The 17,870-nt window shown below is 56.7% G+C and overlaps 1 long non-coding RNA gene across 1 annotated transcript; it reads right to left on the reverse strand.

Moving 5' to 3' along the window:
• Nucleotides 1–1,415: 1,415 nt before the first annotated feature.
• LOC121038546 (uncharacterized) lies at nucleotides 1,416–13,972 on the reverse strand. The gene is made up of 4 exons (XR_005794392.1): nucleotides 13,856–13,972; nucleotides 13,654–13,737; nucleotides 2,926–2,987; nucleotides 1,416–2,839 (listed from the first exon to the last, which is right to left on the reverse strand). It is a non-coding gene; the product is annotated as an uncharacterized LOC121038546 (long non-coding RNA).
• Between the last annotated feature and the right edge of the window lie 3,898 nt (nucleotides 13,973–17,870).

Below are 17,870 nucleotides of genomic sequence, written 5' to 3' on the forward strand. Positions count from 1 at the left end.
ATAACAGGCAAAAAAATGGGCCTCGGGCTGGCCCTCTTGGGGCACAGTACAGCCAGTCCCCCGGACCGGAAGTTCTGAGACTTCTATTCAGGGTTGATCCATTCTTCTGAGGCCCCTGAGGTGTGGGCGCTGCTCTCGAAATTCAGCAGAAACTGCTGGATAATCCACATTCCCATCTAGGAGAGGTCTAGAACTGAGACTAACTCGCTCCTTACTCTATTCCATTACTTTCTGGATAATGAATTTCTAAATACTAATTTGAATTTCTGGATCTGAATATGAATTTCAGAGCCAAAAATTATACACACACTTGTTATTTCCTTCCTTCTGCTTTCTTTGAATTTATTTTTTTTTTTAAGCCATCTCTGTGCCCAACTTGGGGCTTGAATTCATGACCCTGAGATCAAGAGTCGCATACTCTACCAACTGAGCCAGCCAGGTGCCCCTGAATTTGTTATTTTTACCATTTTCAATTTCTTGAGTTGAATGCTTTAGTTTTCCACCTTTCTTCTTTTTCAGTATAAGATTCTTTGAAGACCATAAGTTTGCTTTTAAGAACCATTTTGACTGCTTCCTATTTTCCCATGTAGCATTTTTATCAGCATTTCATTAAAAGAACTTTACTCTTTAACTCATAAGTTATCTAGAAATTTCCCGACACCTGGGTCACTCATCTCCAGACATTTATTGAGTGCATACTTAGTCTGTGCCTAGACCTACATGGATGCTGAGGGGGACATTAGATTCACCCAACACTTATCCCTAACTGTCTGCTTTAGCCATGTTTCACTTGCCTGCTTTGGTGCCTTTTATCTCCAGAAGACTCTCAACTCCTTGGGGATGGGGATGGCATCTTATCACATCTCCAGGGCCTTGCACGGTGCCTGGCATGGGAGGTTTTCACTAAAAAGTGAAACTGATGACAGAATGAATGAACGGTGTACCTTCCCAACTGAGGCCTCCTGGCCTAAATGAGCCATGCAAGTGAGGGTGCGGCTCCTTGACCTTTGAATCTCCAGTGCTAATGCAATGCTTGGCACATTGAAGGAGCACAGTTAGTGCAGGGAGGGAGGGAAGAAAAAGAAGGAGGGAGGGAAGGAAAAGAAGGAGGGAGGAAAGGAAGGGAGGGAGGGGGGAGAAAGAAAGAAAGAAAGAAAGAAAGAAAGAAAGAAAGAAAAGAAGAAAGAGAACAAAATAAGAAAGGAAGAGAAAGAAGGAAAGAAAGAAAGAAGAGAAAGAAAGAAAGAAAGAAAGAAAGAAAGAAAGAAAGAAAAGGAAAGAAGAGAACAAAATAAGAAAGGAAGAAAAAGAAACAAAGAAAGAAAGAAAAGAAAGAAAGAGGGAAGGAAGGAAGAGGAAGAAAGAAAGAAAGAAAGAAAGAAAGAGAGAGAGAAAGAAAGAAAGAGGAATGAAGGAAGAAAGCAGGAAGGAAAGAAAATTATTATCTGCTGCACCTTTCTCACTCCCCCTCCCTGAGCAAGCTCCCTCCTTCCTCCTCCCTCCCACTCCCACCCTCTAGAGGGATTCACTGAACACTTGGCCAAGGATGGGCCCCTGCTCTGACTAGAACAAAACCAAGCCCCTGCTTGGGTTGGGCTCTTTCTTCTCCTTGATCTCTGGTCCTCCTAACTACCTGTGAGACGGACAGGACAGGTATGGTTAGCTGAGGTCCAGAGAGGCCAATCACTATAACTTCGGTCGTCCAGCAGGTGAAAAAAAAAGCATTGTGGTTTCATGGAACCATTTTTTTACCTGCAGACTGCGTGCCATAAGGGCATGAAAAATGACCAACCCCGGGAGTTGGTGAAATGGAGACTAAAGACCCCCACCTTCAAACACAAAGGGTGGTGAGGTTGAGCAGTTACCCAATGGCTGGTGCCCAGCCTAAGCCCCTGGGGCTCGGCGTGGATGATCAGAGCTCAGAGGTCTTGGGCCAGGACTAGCAAATCAGCACCCTGGTGGCAACAGGGGGTCACCCTTCCTCTAAGGGAGTCCTGGGGGCAGAACCCAAGAGAGGCCCTGTGTGCTAGGGATTGACAGCATGACCTCCCCTCCTGCCCCTTCTGCTGGTCTGTTTAGGCCTTAGAAAAAAACAGCCAGAAGGCAGGTGATCCCTATACTTGGAAAACTCCAGAGGCTGATGGGGGGTAGGGGGTACCCACAAAGAAACAGAGAACCGGAGATGCCTGGGCAGAGCTCAAGACCTCCACACTGGGGTCTGCAGAGCAGCTGGGGGATGTTAGTCAAAGAGGGCTTGGAGAAGGGGAAAGAAGCAGCTTGGAAGGAGGTAAGGAATAAGGAAAAGAAGTGGCCCGGAAGAGGGAAGTGGAACAGATTTGCTCAGCCTCCTGCGCGGGGGAAAAGGGTAAAGTCACCAGACAGGAGCACAGGAAGCCCGCACTGAGAATGAGGAAAACCACAGAAGCGCATGTCATGAGGTGGGGGAACCCCTGAAATCCCCACCAGAAGGTGAGCCAGCTGTGCACCATCGCGCTGTCTCGCAGGGCGCCAAGCATACAAGCGGTGCTTACTAAATGCTGGATAAACGAATGGAGGTATGAATGGCTGGTGACTGCAGCTACTGCAGGACGGAAGATGCCCCCCCCCCCAGGACTTCCGGAGCGCCTACTGTGTGCGGCACCCAGTGCTAGCCCCCGCAGGGAGGGAGGAGGGCATAAAGGGTAAAATGGAGTCCTTGTCCTCAAGGGGCTTCTGGCGTCCGGCCAGGATCGGGCTCAGGGTCTCCAGTTGTGCCGAAGGCCCCTCTGTCGTGATTGGCCGTGTGCTCGCTGCGGGACCTTGGGCAAGTCATGTCCCCTCTCTGGAGTTTTTTCTCTGTCTGCAAAATAAAGGAGTAAGCTGGGTGCTCCTTCAGGTCCCTTGGCTGTCAACACCTCAGCGCCCGCCCATCCCCTCCCTACCCACCTTGATTCCATGAGCACCTCACCCTCCTACAGAGGCAGAAATCAGAGCGGCTGAGACGTGGCCTGTAGAGAAAACTCGGGTTCTAGCTGTGTGGTCTTGGGCAACCTCCGGGAGATAAGAGCACCTGCCCCCTGGGTCTGTTGTGAAGCTTTAGAGAGATGACGGACGCACAATAAAAGACATTTAGCCCAGTGCCTGGCACATGCTCGGTGCTTTAAAATAGCAGTTTGGGGCGCCTGGGTGGCGCAGTCGGTTAAGCGTCCGACTTCAGCCAGGTCACGATCTCGCGGTCCGTGAGTTCGAGCCCCGCGTCAGGCTCTGGGCTGATGGCTCAGAGCCTGGAGCCTGTTTCCGATTCTGTGTCTCCCTCTCTCTGCCCCTCCCCCATTCATGCTCTGTCTCTCTCTGTCCCAAAAATAAATATATGTTGAAAAAAAATTGTTTTAAATAAAAATAAAAATAAAATAGCAGTAACACAGCAAGCATGAGAATTCTGAAAATCTCCCCCCTTATCCCGAGGGGAGTTGGAACCGGTCCCCTACCTGGCCCAGGTCCCCACCATCTGCCCAGCCTCACCCGCCCCATCCCCCCTCCAGGAGAGACCAGGGCTCAGAGCTGTGTTTGGGAGCAGCTGAGGATTGGAGAGGGCAGGGAAGGGGCCCGTGCCTCAGTCCCTGCGGTTGCCTGCCTGCGGGAGCGTCAGCCCACGTTGCGTTAGGGGAAGGTCAGCGCCAGCCGGCGAGCACCGCGATAACCACTGCCCCCTGCCGGCCACGGCGAGACATGCACTTCCCGGGAGCCAGGCCTCCTTGGGCTTCCCGACCAGACCGAGGGAGGAGGAGGCGGCGGGGCAGAAAGGAGGCGGGGAGGGGCACCTGGTGGCTCAACGGGTTAAGCATCCGACTTGCGCTCAGGTCGCGATCTCAGGGTTTGTGGGTTTGAGCCCCGCCTCAGGCTGTGTGCTGACAGCTCGGAGCCTGGAGCCTGCTTCGGATTCTGTGTACCCCCATCCCTGTGCCCCTCCCCTATTCACGCTGTCTCTCTCAAAAAAAAAAAAAAATTTTTTTTTAAAGAAGGGAGGCGGGGCTGCGCTTCCCAGCGTTCAACCTGGATCTCCAGTCCCCACACACTTAGCTCAAACCTCAGGCCTCAGTGGTCGGAGGCTCTCAGGGCTGAGCGAGCTCTCTGCCCACCTGTCAGGGGCAGGGGCAGCGCCCTGCCATGGGAGGGCGGCCACGGCCCGCGGGCCCCAGTGAGCCTGTGCCCACCAGAGATGTGGCTCCCTTCCCCCAGCCTTGGCTCCTCTCACTTGTTGATCTCTTTTTGTCCGCTCCGGTGTCGCCTCCTCAGAGAGAGACCCGCCCACCCGAACTAGCCCCTACTACCTCCAAACCACTTTTTCTTTCTGGCTCGGTTAGCGCCCCCCCCCCCATCTGGTGTTCTCACAGCACTTAGCACAACCTGCTTTTATTGATTTTTCCTTCCCTGGTCTATCAGTTGGTACCTCATCATTTCACACAGAAGGGATTCCATGCAAGTAGCTGATAGTGTGGGTACTGAAAGCTGCAAGGACAAAGGGGAGGTGGGTGCTGAGGAATTCTAGGAGGGTAAGCACAGGAGGTAGTCCCATTTCTAGGGCGGAAAGAGGCGCCTTAACCAAACCCAGGGGCTCAGGTGAGGGCCCCAAGGAGCTCCTTCTTGGACACCGGGGCAGGGGCTTTGGACAGAGTAAAATGTTTTCCTTCTGAGGGAACGGCTGGGACTTAAAGCCTGGGCCACTGTTCTACCAAGACAGCTAAGGTTCCCTGGGCTTCCAGAAGGCAACCTGCACGTGTGCCCCAGCTGGAGAGAGTGTAACACCTGCAAATCCCCTACTACAACCCCTCTGTTCAGAAACGACCAACATCTCCCCAAAATCAACAAGTGGGACCACATCAAACTAAAAAGTTTCTGCACGACAGGATCAACAAAATGAAAAGGCAACCCACAAAACGGGAGAAGATGTTTGCAAATCACGTATCTGATAAGGGGCTTATCCAAAATATATAAAGAATTCATACAAGTCAGTAGCAAAACACACACACACACACACACACACACACACACACAGCCAATTTTTAAAATGGGCAGAGATGGTCAACTGGAACATGAAAAGGTGCCCAACATCACTGATCATCAGGGAAGTTTAAATCAAAACCACAGTGAGGTATCACCTCACACACCTGTCAGAATGTCTAGTATGAAAAATACAAGAAATAACAAGTGTTGGAGAGGGTGTGAAGAAAGGGAACCCTCGTGAACTGCTGGTGGGAATATAAATGGGTACAGCCACTATGGAAAGCATGGAGGTTCCTCCAAAAATCAAGACTAGAACTTTCATATGACCTGGCAATTCCACTTCTGGGAATACATGCAAAGGAAATGAAATCACTACCTCAAAGAGATATCTGGACCCTCATTTTCACCGCAGCATTATTCACAGTAGCCAAGATGTGGAAATAACCTAAGTGTCCAGCTATGGATGGATGGCTAAAGAAATTGTGCTATACTGTACATATACAATGGAATACTATTTGGCCATAAAAAGAAGGAAATCCTGCCGTTGGTGAACATGGATGGACCTTGAGAGCATTGTGCTAAGTGAAATGTCAGACAGAAAGACAAATACCGTATGATCTCACTTATATGTGGAATCCAAACAAACAAAATCATAGAAGCAGAGAGCAGAATGGTGGTTGTCAGAGATGGGGGGGGGGGGGGTGGGGGGGAAGGGAGAAGGGAGAAAAAAGAAAGGAAGGAAGGAAGGAGAAAAGAAAAGAAAAAAGGAAAGAAAAGGAGGGAGAGAGAAGGAAAGGAAAGGAAATGAAAAAAGAAAGAGGAAAGAAAGAAAGAAAGAAAGAAAGAAAGAAAGAAAGAAAGAGAAAGAAAGAAAGAAAGAAAGAAAGAAAGAAAGAGGAGGGAATAAAGAAGGAGGTTGGGGGAGGGAAGAAAAAGGGAGGGAAAGTGGAAGGATCACCTACCACCCTACTTTGATCGCTAGATTTTTTACATCTTTGATTTCTTTCAAAGGAAGAAACCCGCCTCTCAACTATGTCCCAACTAAGGCATGTGAGTTTGGGGGAGGTTACCATGGCCACTCAACTTCTGTCCCCAAAAGAGCAAGAAAGAACCAGAATGCTGCCGCCTTCTCCTCCCCATCCCCCAGTCCTCCAGCCCCTAACAGGTTTGTGCCAGTGGTGGCCCAGCTGCAGCTGCAAAGCCGGGAACCTCCCTCCAAGGAACGGTGCTCCCGGCACCGAGGAACGCATGCCTCAGAACCAGCACTGAGCATTCCCTTGACAAATATTTATTGATGCCTGCGACGCGCCAGGCACGTGTTAGGCTCTGATGATACAGCGAGAACAAATCGGCCCGAAGTCTGCTCTCACGCGGACTTTGCATTCTTGCGGGGGGGGGGGGGAGGCAGATAAGAAAGAAATGTATTGTAAAAGAGATCGTTGGCCAGATGGCAATGAGAACGCTGCGGGGAAACATGCAGGAGAAAGGAGCACGGGGAGTGTTGGAGGTAGGATCGCTTAATAGGGAGGGCAGGGAAAGCCTCGCTGAGAAGAGGACATTTCGTCAAAACCCAGGAGGGGAAGAAGCAAGCCACGTGGACGCCCTGGAAGAGCATTCCAGCAGAGGGGACTGGCGGAGGGCAACAGCCCTGGGGCAGGACCCCGCCTAGCACGTTTGCAAAGGAGGCCAGCGTGGCTGCAGCGGAGGGAGAGGGGAGCGCGGGAGGAGACTGGCCAGAAGCAGGGCTCCAGCTTGGACTGAGTGACGTGAGGATCTGCAGTGGGGAGTGGCTGGATCTGTCTCTGTGCCAAGAGGTAGAGGGCCAGAGCAGAACAGTACGATCTGGAATTTTCCCAGCCCTGCACTTGACAAGAAATAAAAGGGCCCTCTCTGCCAGTCTTTCTTTTAATCCACAATTTCCGTTTTAAAGCATCAAAACGAGGGGGTTAGTTTTCAGTTCAACAAGCCCTAGGACACCCCCTCCCATCAGAATGTTAGCTCCCAGAGGCAGGTGCTATGTGATTTGCTTATCACTGGACCCTCAGTGGTTCCCTAAAGGGCCTGGCACTTAGCAGGTGCTCATTAAATATTTGTTGAAGGAAAGTGAGGACATCCCCGGGACAGCGTGCTCAGGCAACTTGTCATGACCCCCATGGCCACGTTGTGGGTCGAGGCCTGTGTGGGGCACTGAGCGCACATCACCCCCATTTCAGGAGAGGTTGAGTGACTTGTGGCCACCCCCGGGCAGAGCTGGAATCTGACCTAAGCCTGCCTGACTCCAGGGCCGTTGCTGTCTCAAAGCTGTCACACTGTCACAAAGGCCCAGCACCCTTGCCAGGTCACTCCCAGCTCCACCCTGTTCACCCAGGGCCCTCTGACACCAGCCCAGAATGCTCCAGAGGGGGAGGGGGCTGTCCCTGTGCCTGTCCCTCTGAAGGTCTGAGAATCTGTTGGTGGAGGAATTAAGTCTGTCCCTCCGGGGTAGGGGCGTATATCTGTCCCTCTGGGAGTCTGCCCCAAGTGGTGGGAAGTCTGTGCTTCCACTCCTACCCCCACCCCACCTGCAGGTGGGTCTCTACCGTGGTTCAGCCCTGCCCTGCCCTGCCCTGCCCTGCCCTGCCCATCCTGGTCCCGCTGCCGGCCTGCAACGCTTCTCCCCACCATCCGCAGGTCCCGAGCGCCCCCTGCTGACCGCGGCTCCGCCTGCACCTCCTTGCCCCGCAGGAGCGGGAGAGCAACTGTGCCAAGAGCAGTGCGGTGGGCTACAATTTGGCTTCAGCCCTTCTCTCCCACACCCAAAGGATCCCTTCTTGGGTCCTCTCACCTCTCCATCCCCTCCGAGGCTGAGGGAGGATTACCTAGCACAAACAGAAAGGGGGACAGGACACAGCCAAGTCCCCCAGGGCCCCAGGACTCTCCTGCAGTCTCCCTGGGGAGCCTTGAGAGAGGCGGGTAGAAGAAGGGAGGCAGGATCAGGGTTCCCTGGGCCAGTCCTCTGCTCAAGGGCTGAAGAAAACCCAGGCCAGCCCAGCCCCAGCCTTAACCCCTCTCATTCTATGCACCCTCCTCTTATCCAACTCTGTGCCTGCCCATCCTATCTCTCCCCAAAATTACCTTCTTTCAAATCCCCCCAAGTCCCAGGGCTACCCACAAGGCCATCAGATGTCCTGCTGGGGCACTGACACCTGTGCCAAGGCAGGAGCCCAAGAAGGGGACGGAAGGTGGGTGAGCTGGAGAGGAGCACGTCTGCGCAGGCACATGGCTAGGCGGGGATGTGCACACACACACTCACCATGCACAAGTGTGCACACGGGGATGCAGGTGCACTCTGCGCACACATGTGCTTGTGCACGCGAGCATGGAATATGTGTCACATGCTCATGCACGGGCATCGTGGGCACGCCTCCACGGATGGGCATGGGCGTCTACACCTAAGCAAGCATCCTTAGAAGCAGGCCAGTACGGGGCCGCCATCCAAGCACACATCTCCACACGCGCTGATGCTCCTGTGCACATGCGTCCACACACATCTGGGGGGGGGGGGGACTACACTCCAGAGTCAGAGAGACCGCAGTCTGAACCCTGTCTTTGCCTTTACCACTGAGTTGCTCTGTGGCCTTGCATGTGTGTTACCTTTCCGAGCCTCAGTTTCCCTGTCTCACAGACAGGTTAGAGGGGGTACCTGTGGGTTGTAAGGATCAAAGGAGCTAATGAATGGATGGGGCCGGTGCACGGTAAGCGCTCAGCGGGTGTCAGCAGGCGGAACCCCTGCCTCAGGCCTGCGTGTGACTGCAACTGTAAAGCGACAAGAAGGGCTCCCATCCGCAGTTTGAGGCCATGGGTCCCTGAGTCTGGAGGCCCCCCGGCACAGGCACACACATGTGCATGCACACAGGGGCTGCTCTGTGTGTCTCCGCTGTTTGCACGGGCTGCTTAGCTACCAGCCGAGTCGAAGGGCACATGGGCCCACTCGGAGCCCGGCCCTCCCACCCCGGCCTGTTGGGACAGGGCCTGGCCAGGATTCCTGCATTCCTGCTGCCTTCCCTCCTCCTCCTGGCCACAGACACGGGTACAAAATGGAAGACTCCGGGACCTACTCGTCCTCCAAGCCACCATAGGCTTTGCCCTGCCCACAGCAAGTTGGGGGTGTTTTAGGGGGCCTTCCCCGAGACTGGAAAACTTGAGGGTCCTCCTGGGGACTCTGCAGCCTGCCTAACAGCCCCCTCCCCAACTCCGTCACTTCCACAAGCAGGAGGTTTCTGAGACCATGCCTCAGGCAGGTGGGAGGTGGGAGGCCCGCAGGCCCATAGTGCCCTGCCCCCCACACAAGCTGCCCCCACGGCCTCCTGAAAAAAAGGAAGCCAGCTGATACCCCTGTGACCTCCTCTCCCTAGGACCCAAATCCCCTCACAAAACTGTGTCCCACCAGGCCACCCCTCCATGGCCACCCCAGTGCCTGGGCCCAGAGGAAGAGGAGCTCCTCGTCCTGGGTCCCAAGCAGGGAACAACCTGGGCTGACAAGCTAATTTGAAGAACTTTCCAAGGGATCAGGGACAGCCACATGGCAGGCTACCCCTTAAAAGTGTCCCATTCAGTCCCCAAGCCCCCAGCCCATCAGGCCCCAAAAGAATGATCTAGGATCCTTCCCCTTGCCCATTCTTACCCCCAGGTGGTCAGGGAGCACCCAGCAGGAACTGCTGCCATATTTAGTGGACAGTGAGAGCCACATTCTTTTGTCCTCTGGAAACTAAACTGGCCCAAAGGTAAGCAGTGCAACGCACTTAGGCCCTTCCCCTGCCGGGTCCCTCCAAAACAGCTCAGGGCCACCTCAGATGTGGAGGCATAGAGAGTAGCACAGGCATCCCAGGAGTGATATCCCAGCACGTAAATACAGCCTACTGCCCCATTTTCCATATAGATAAACGGAGGCCCAGAGAGAACAGGGGCCTTGCTAGAATCGCACAACGGAAGTGAACTTTAGGCAGGGAGCTGGGCCTCCTGATCCCTCCCCACACTCTCTGGAGACAGCCAGGGCTCCAGCGGATCTCTCACTCTGAGCTTTGCTCTGTGTGCTGGAACAGTCCAGCTGGTGGGGTAGAAAGGCACATGGGGGACACACACACCAAAATCAGTGGGTATTGTGCTGGGAGAAGGAACAGGCTGCAGGAGGCTTCTTCCCAGGGCCCAGCCTTAGAGCCGACAGCGTTAACACTGCCCGGACAGGGTCCCTTCTGGAACTTCTGCAGCCTGGACTATGGCCAGAATGAGCAGGTCACTGGTGTGACCACAGACAGACCTGAGTTTGGGAAAGGGGACCCTGAAGATATTCGAGATCCACACCCTCTCCACTACTATGGCGGTGCAATTTTAAACCAACCAAAAAAAAAAAAAAAAGTGGTGATAAGGAAAGGGGAAAAGAGCCTCAGTATACCCATCTGTCAAATGGAAATGGGGTTTGTATTCTCCCTGACCCCTACCCCCACCCGACGCTGCCAGAGCCTACCCTCCATGGTCTGAGCCTCTCCCTCTAAGCCAGGAATGTGCCTTCCCACTCCTCTGTTTCAGCCCTGCAGGCCAAGGGCAGAGTCAGCAGGACTTGAGGGACTGAGCCAATGTCCAGTCCCCTCCGGGCTCCATGCGTCTGGCTTCCACTCAGTGACACCAGACAGGAGAAGCCAGACCCAGGCTGTAACCAAAACAGGCCAAAGCTGGCATTTCTCTTTTCAGCTACTTTGTGCCCCCCCATCCACACCCAATCTGAGGACCACAGTTATGGGACAGGATGGGAGTACCGTGTCCCTATGGGGAGGACCATAGGGCTTTATTCTGGGGAGCCGCCTGGCCAACCTGCCAGTCTGCTGGGGGAGGTGAGGAGGCACCACCACCCTTTGGCACTGTCCTGGACCACCGTCCATGAACGTCTGGGATCATTGCCCACAACAGTCCTGCAAGATAGTGCCCTCGCTCTCTTTTAACAGATCAGGAAAACAAGGCCCAGGACTCTAGCGCAGCTCCCGCTGCCTCCAGCAGGACAGGTAGAAGGCGGCCGAAAGGGTGCCGGGGACCTAGGTGGCCCGGAGCCACCCACCAACGGGGCAGGTGTGTGTGCCAGGCCGCTGTCCGACGAGGGTCCCCCGGACCCTGAAACTCAGTACCTCGGGGCCCGTGGCCCTGGCAGCGGCCCCAGCGCCGGTGCCCACGCCGTCGGCGCCCGGACGGGGGCTGGGCCGGGTGTGGCGCCAGGTCCCGGGGCGGGGCTCGGAAGCCTCTGTTCCCGCAGCGCCGACACCTGGTGTCCGCCCGCCCGCGGGCCGGCGTGCCCGGGCAGGGAGGCCGCTCCGGGCCGCCCGGACCGGACGGGACGGGACGCGGGCGGCGCCGCCACATCTGAGCCCCGCCGCATTCCGGGGCGCCCCGCCGGGGGCGGGGAAGGAGGAGCTTCCCAAAGCCTGTCGGGCACCGCCTCCTGCCGGCCGCCGCGGGCTACTGCAGGTCCCGGAGCCGGTGGCCTTGAACACGTGACAAGGGGCCTCCACTGGGGGGGGGGGGGGGGGGCGGGGGGCAGCTCAGGGGCGCCTCCCATGGTCCCACCACCCCCACCGATCACTCACCAAACACTTCAAAGTGACAAAGCCAGAGCCTTGTGGAGGTCTTGACTCTGCCAGGCTGAGCCACCCCCCCAACACCCAATAATACCCCTGAGATCACACTAGCCACACACTCTGCACACAGCCCGACTCCAGAAGTGACCTCCAATTTCCAGACTCCCCTTACCTACGAAGAGGACAGAGCTGGAGACTCCTTCTCTCCCTGACTCTGAGCGGCTCGGGCATCTGCCAAAGCCCACCTGTCATGCTACCCTCGATGCCCGCTCCGACGCCTGCCTAGCCTGCCCCCTGGGAGGCAGAAGAGACAGCCAGGGTTCTGACAGGCTGCTGTGTGGCCTTGGCTAAGCGACGGCTCCTTTCTGAGCCTGTTTCCTCTTCCATGCTCTGAGGGGGTGGGCTTGGGGCTGTGAATTCACACAAGGATCTTAAGCCCTGTGGAGCATCCCTTCACTTATAGACAATAAGATGAGGCCACGCCAGCCACCTTCTCCACCTGGAATGTCTGCCCGGTCCTTACCTGGACACTCTAAGACCCCTCGATGTGTCAACAGCAAAATGCTTATACAGCAACCACTGTTCTTTCTGCTTTATAAGTACTCACATGTAGCAAATCTGCTCAGAACAGTCTGCATGGCCCATACCTCTCAATCTCTCTCTCTCTCTCTCTCTCCTTGGGTCTGTCAGTAAGCCTGAGTCTGGGCTTCCATGGATTTCGTGTCTGGGCCACCGCCAGGGGCCACAGTGTGTCAGAACACTGCACAGCCTGTCTGTCCCTCAGCTGGAGCCCCCTTCCCTGCCATGGTGCCCACGACTCAGGCAGCACTGTGGGCAACAGGTGCTGGGGAAGGAACGTGGACTCTAGTCCCAGCCACAGTGGATGCCGTGTGGCCCAGGGCAATGCAGGAGTCTCTCTAAGCCCTGGGTTTCTGAGCTGGTTGGAAGAGGCCATTTCGAAAACCATGTTAGAGATGCCCATCTGGGATTCAGGGTGGCCCTGGGGGTGTTTGCTTCACAATGTGCTTTCCTCTCCTGGGGTCACGGTGCTTTGTACACAGGAAGTGCTCACTAAATGCATGAACTAACAGCTGTTCACAGACTGCGACCCTGCTCTCAACCCCACTCTGAGCCAGGGGAACTAGGAGGGGCTATACCCTCTGCCTTCCATGCCCTGGCCCTCCTGGCTTCTAGAATCTCCTCATGGATCAAGGTCCAGGCCCAGAGAAGTCAGTGACGGGGAGGTGCTAGGGCCTAGCACCAGCCTACAGGCCAGGAGAGAAAGCTAGCCCAAGTTCACACATGTTCAGATGCCCCCATTAGAGCACTCTGAACCAAAGGTCCCTGTGGGCAGAACCTACAGGGCCTACCCCGGAGCTTCCCATTTGGAAAGTCTGGGAGAGTCCACTGACCACAGTTTCAGCTGCCCTTAATAAGCCCGTTACAAACATTTATTGAGCACCAACCAGCATCAGCAACTGCCCAAGACACTGGGAATACAGGCTAGTTCAGAACACAGAGAAGATGCTGGAAACCAGCTCAGGTGCAGAGTCAAAGAAAAATCTGGGGCAGGAGGCAGCACTTCCTGGAGAGGGGCGTGTGTGCAAGGTGTGGGAAGCCAGGAAGGACAGGGCCAGCAGGCTGGGGAAGGGGCGTGGCGAAGGGCATTCCCCGTGGGAATTCAGAATGGAGCCTCAGGCTTCCCCAGACCCTGCAAGTGGAAGCAGGAATGTGGGTACTTGCAATCCTGACCTCCAAACTAAGGTGGCCTGAGCACTGGGCAGTCTGCATCCTCCAGTGGACATGGCAAGAAGAGAGGGGGTTCAACACACAGCAGGAGAGACTCGAGTCAGACAACAGGCAGAACTTCCCGCGAAAACTTCTGAATTCCAAACTGACAAGACACTGTGGGGTTCCCTGTCCCCCAGGGCCTTCAGGAACAGGTGCCACCCCGGGGGCTTCAGGAGGGGTCCTTTCTGCACCATGGCACGGGGTTGGGGCAGGACTCTAAGGACTGCTCCACACAGGGGAGGCTGGGAATGGGAGAGGACAACTCAACCATTCTTACGTGTTTGGCCTGGTTTCCTTCACACAGAAGTTGCTTCGTCAGCTCCCTGAAAAAGCTCTGTGCAATCACTGTGCTGGGAAGCTCCTACACCAGAACAGAGGGAGGAAAGGAAGAGATGGGCGCAGGGCTCCTCCCTCAAGCCAGGCTTGGTACCTGGCCCCCACCCCGTCCTCTCCCAGCAGGGCCATCTCAGTATACTCACCAAGCAGAACCTAGCGCCCCGCAAGGCCCAGCGCTAGACGGACTAAGAGGGAGAGGGCTCCCCCAGGAAACAGGCAGGACTGGGGGTCAGAAGCCCTGGGCTCTAGTCCCAGCTCTGGGGCTCAGTTGCCCAAGGTCCACGGTGAGGGGTTGGATTAGATAGCATCCAAGGACACTCCCAGCTCTGAAATTTCTAGGACCAACAGGAAGACACGCTCCCTTCCTTCACTGTGCCCACAGGGGGTCCATGGCTAGAGCACGGACTGACTCCAGGCCCGGCCCTGTCCCTACCATGAGGTCAAACCTCTCTGATAAACTCACCACCACGTGTCCTGGCAGAGGGCTGTTACCAGGGTCAAATTCAACAATGCTTGTAAAATGTAGAAATTTCGAGTCAGTGCTTTTATCTCCAGGGCGAAATTCCAAGACGGGGCACACACAGGATGACCATCGCCATGGAAGGATACAAAACACATTGCACCCGAGGGCTGGGGCGGGGTGGGGGCTTCTGGGGAAGGTCAGCTTCTAAGACAAGTATTACAGGCAGGAAGGCAGGTCTGTGGAGAGAGAGAGAGAGAGAGCGCGCCTGCTTCTTTGGGCTGTCTCCACTGGGCCCCATTGCTGGCAAACAGGCAAACTGAGGTAGGCCACGTCACCTGGAGAACTGACCAGAACTGCCCCGGGAACCCCAGCTTCCTTGGAACAGAGAGGGTAGGCCTTTGCCTAGGGAGCCAAACAGTGCAGGAAAGGAGGATCCTGGGCTTGGGGAAAGTGGCTGTCATGGCCCGGTCTTATCAAGCGTCTATAAGTGAAGGGACCCTCCGTAGGGCTTAAGATCCTCATGTGACTTCACACCCCTAGCTCACCCCCTCACTGCACAGAAGAGAAAACAGGCTCAGAAAGGAGCAGTCACTTAGCCAAAGGTCATACAGCAGCCTCTCTGAGCTCTAGCTGCCTCTTCTGCCTCCCCGGGGGGCGGGCTAGGCCTCCCCATGCCAGAGGCCCTCCCCTGAGTCTGGGCTGGTAGCAGGTGCCCCCTGAGGTAAGGAGGTGGGGGGCAGGGGGACGCTGTAAGGCACAGGGCCAGAACTGGGATACCACCCCAGCCTAAGCTGCTGTCCTGCCCGGGTAGGGCGGGGAGGCCTGGAGGCAGGGAGGTACCTCTCCTCTCACCTGGCGGACAGCATTTGTTACCTTATAAGGTGCTTTCTCCTCTCCCTCGAACAGCTTCTGACAAAGAACCAGGTGGGGTTGTGGGTGGAGGGGGGGGGTGAGGCCAGCTCTTAGAACTGCACCCTGTTCCCCTACCCGATGGCACCCCGGTAACCAGCTACCCAGGCAGCCCCTGGTCTGTTGGAAAACATCCACTAACCTACAGGTGGTCTCTGAGCCCCAAGCCTGGCCTGGAAACAGGACCCTTGGGCTCTCCTGCCCCCTCACATTCACACAGGAACATACACACACTTGTGGGGAAGGCTGGCGGTCATGTAGAAGCCACACTTCCTGTCCTTCCCCGGGAACAGTGAAGCCTGGCTCCCCAAAGAGGGAGCTGGCCCTCCTACCCCTTCCCCCAGAGAAGACAGATGGGGACGGTCCAGGACTCCAGCAGGTCCGTGTCTGTCTCCATCCTCAGAGGGCTAGAAGGGCCTGGGACCCAGGCCCAGTGGCTGGGAGGGGCTGCTTCCTCGCCCTAACCCTATGGGACCCCTGCCTGACTCTGAGTGAGAGGGGCTGTTGAGGGGGTCCCAGTGATGAGCTACCCTGAAGCAGAGGCCGGGGGGGGGGGGGGGGGGGGGCCAGGCCGCTACCGCAGTACCCACACACGTGGCAAGGAGGTTGAAGGCAGGCTGGCCACTCACTAGCATCTCTAAGCCCCAGGTCCTTCATCTGTAGTGGGAATGATAGTTTCCTCCTCTCAGAGTTGTTTTCGGGGTCCCGTGGGTTGACACTTTGGAGAGGAGTGCATAGTGGCCTTTATCGGGCAGCTGGGGGAAGGGTCAGTGCCCCCCTCAGGGTCTGGTTGTGTCTGTGGGGCCCAAACCCTGTTCCAGCTCCTCTAAGCCTCTAATTGGAGGTCACAGAGCCGTTGGTCACTGAGGAACACCTTGGAAAGTGCTCACAGCACCACTGTGCCCCAGGTTGCCGAGTCCTGGCCTCAGCGCTGGCTGTGCATGTGGCTGTGTGTGTGTGTGTGTGTGTGTGTGTGTGTGTGTGTCTGGGGTGCCGCCAGGCCGGCTGGGCCACACCCTGGTGATTCAGGGCTGCAGCATGCACCCTACCCGGCTAGTGGGAGAACAAAGCCACCAGCTCAAGTCCCCGGCATCCAGCCTGAGTCACACTGAGACACACCCAGCCAGGTACCCCTTGCCTCCTGAGCCAGACCCACCCCAAGGGATCTGCGGTGCAGCAGAGGCAGCCCCTCACCCTGCCGACCAGGGCCACGCCTGGGTGCAGCTGGCTGAGACAGGAGCCGCGCCCAGGGAAGCCCGGAGGTCTCTGGCCCAGACCAGGACCACCAGCCCACCGCTAGGGCCCCCAGACTCCAACTCATTCCAGGTGGCAGAGTACAGCCCCTGTGGAAGCCCAGGCCTGAGGTTCAGGAGGCTGGCTCTTTAGGAGGCTAGACTCAGGGAGGGTAATGGAGGACAGGGGAGAGGCCGTCTATGAGGGCCGTGGGCCCTGGTCAGTCTGGGTTGGGGGCATATGCTGCGGACACAGCCTTAATCCTGGGCCCCCAAGTTGGGCCCTGAAATGTGTGGGGGATCATGACAAGGTGAGACAGCCAGGCCTTCCGGGTACCACTGTGGTGAAGGCCAAGTGGAGAGCAGGCCCGGTTTCCCCAGCAGGGCCTGGGAGTGAGGGTTGTCAGGAGAGGGGCTAGAACTCACCCTATGAAGCCCCCCACCCTCAGCCAGCAGTGGCTCAAAGAAGCCGAGGTCCCAAGACAAGCATCCTGGGTAAGAGAGGAGGCCCGGGCAGGAGGCCAGGTAGCCAGCCGGTGGGGCAGGGGACTGCATTCACTGGCAGGGTGTAGCCCCAAACCCAGGCTCTGTGCCGTGTGAAATGGGGCCCCTGCTTCAGCTGATACCCAGGCTCCTGAGTGAGTTCAAGGCTCAGCTGCAGAACGCTGCTTCTTCCGGGCCAGCCTGGGCTCAGAGGCCAGAGGGGGTCCTGCCACCATGAGGGCCAGAGCACCTGGTCTCCAGCCAAGGCCATGGCTGAGAGCACCCCAGTGAAGAGGGCAGGGACGCCACAGGGCAGACAACCGGATCCCCAAGACCCTCAACAGGTTCCAGGCGCACCTAACCTTAACATGTCAGCCTGACCCTGACCCTGACCCAACCTGGCCTGACCCCAAACTGCGCCTCAAGCTAACTTGTGTCTGCCCCACCTCACCCCTGAACCCATCTCCAGATCTGACGTTTTGCTAACCCCAACCCTATCGCCACATCAGAACCATACCCCAGCTCTCCCCTAAATCCCAACCTCGGTGTTTCCCTGTGCCCCAACCCTAGCCCGTCCCAACCCCCCGATCTGATCGGCACCCACCATCAGTCCACACTTCTGCCCACGGTTCCCGCATCAGCCCTGCCCCTGCCCTAACCCCACAACAGTTCTCCAAACCCTGCCTTCCCAGGCCCTCCCTGATCCTAACCCCTCTTCCGCATCCCGGCGGCACCCCACACCGGCCTCTGCCCTCACCCCAGCCCTACCCTCCGCCCCCCCCCCCCCACAGACCCACTTCCACCCCAGCTGTCCACGTGCACCCAGCGCATGGCCACGTCAGCCCATCTGACAGTCAGGGACCTCTGCCAGATCAGGCTTGCCTGCGTGCGTCAGGCCTGGCAGGGACCCAGAGCAGCAGGTCAGATCCCACACGGCCAGGCTGGGAGACGAGATGGAAGGACCTCCCCCCGGGGTACGAGCATCAGGCCCTCTGTCAACAGCACCAGCTCCTGCAGCCGGGGCTCCTGGAGGCCCCGTGCTAAGACTTCTGTGGGGGATCACTCAGACCC

This window comes from Herpailurus yagouaroundi, unplaced genomic scaffold, assembly GCF_014898765.1.
Source record: "Herpailurus yagouaroundi ecotype Mexico unplaced genomic scaffold, PumYag 166, whole genome shotgun sequence".
Classification (NCBI taxonomy): Eukaryota; Metazoa; Chordata; class Mammalia; order Carnivora; family Felidae; genus Herpailurus; species Herpailurus yagouaroundi.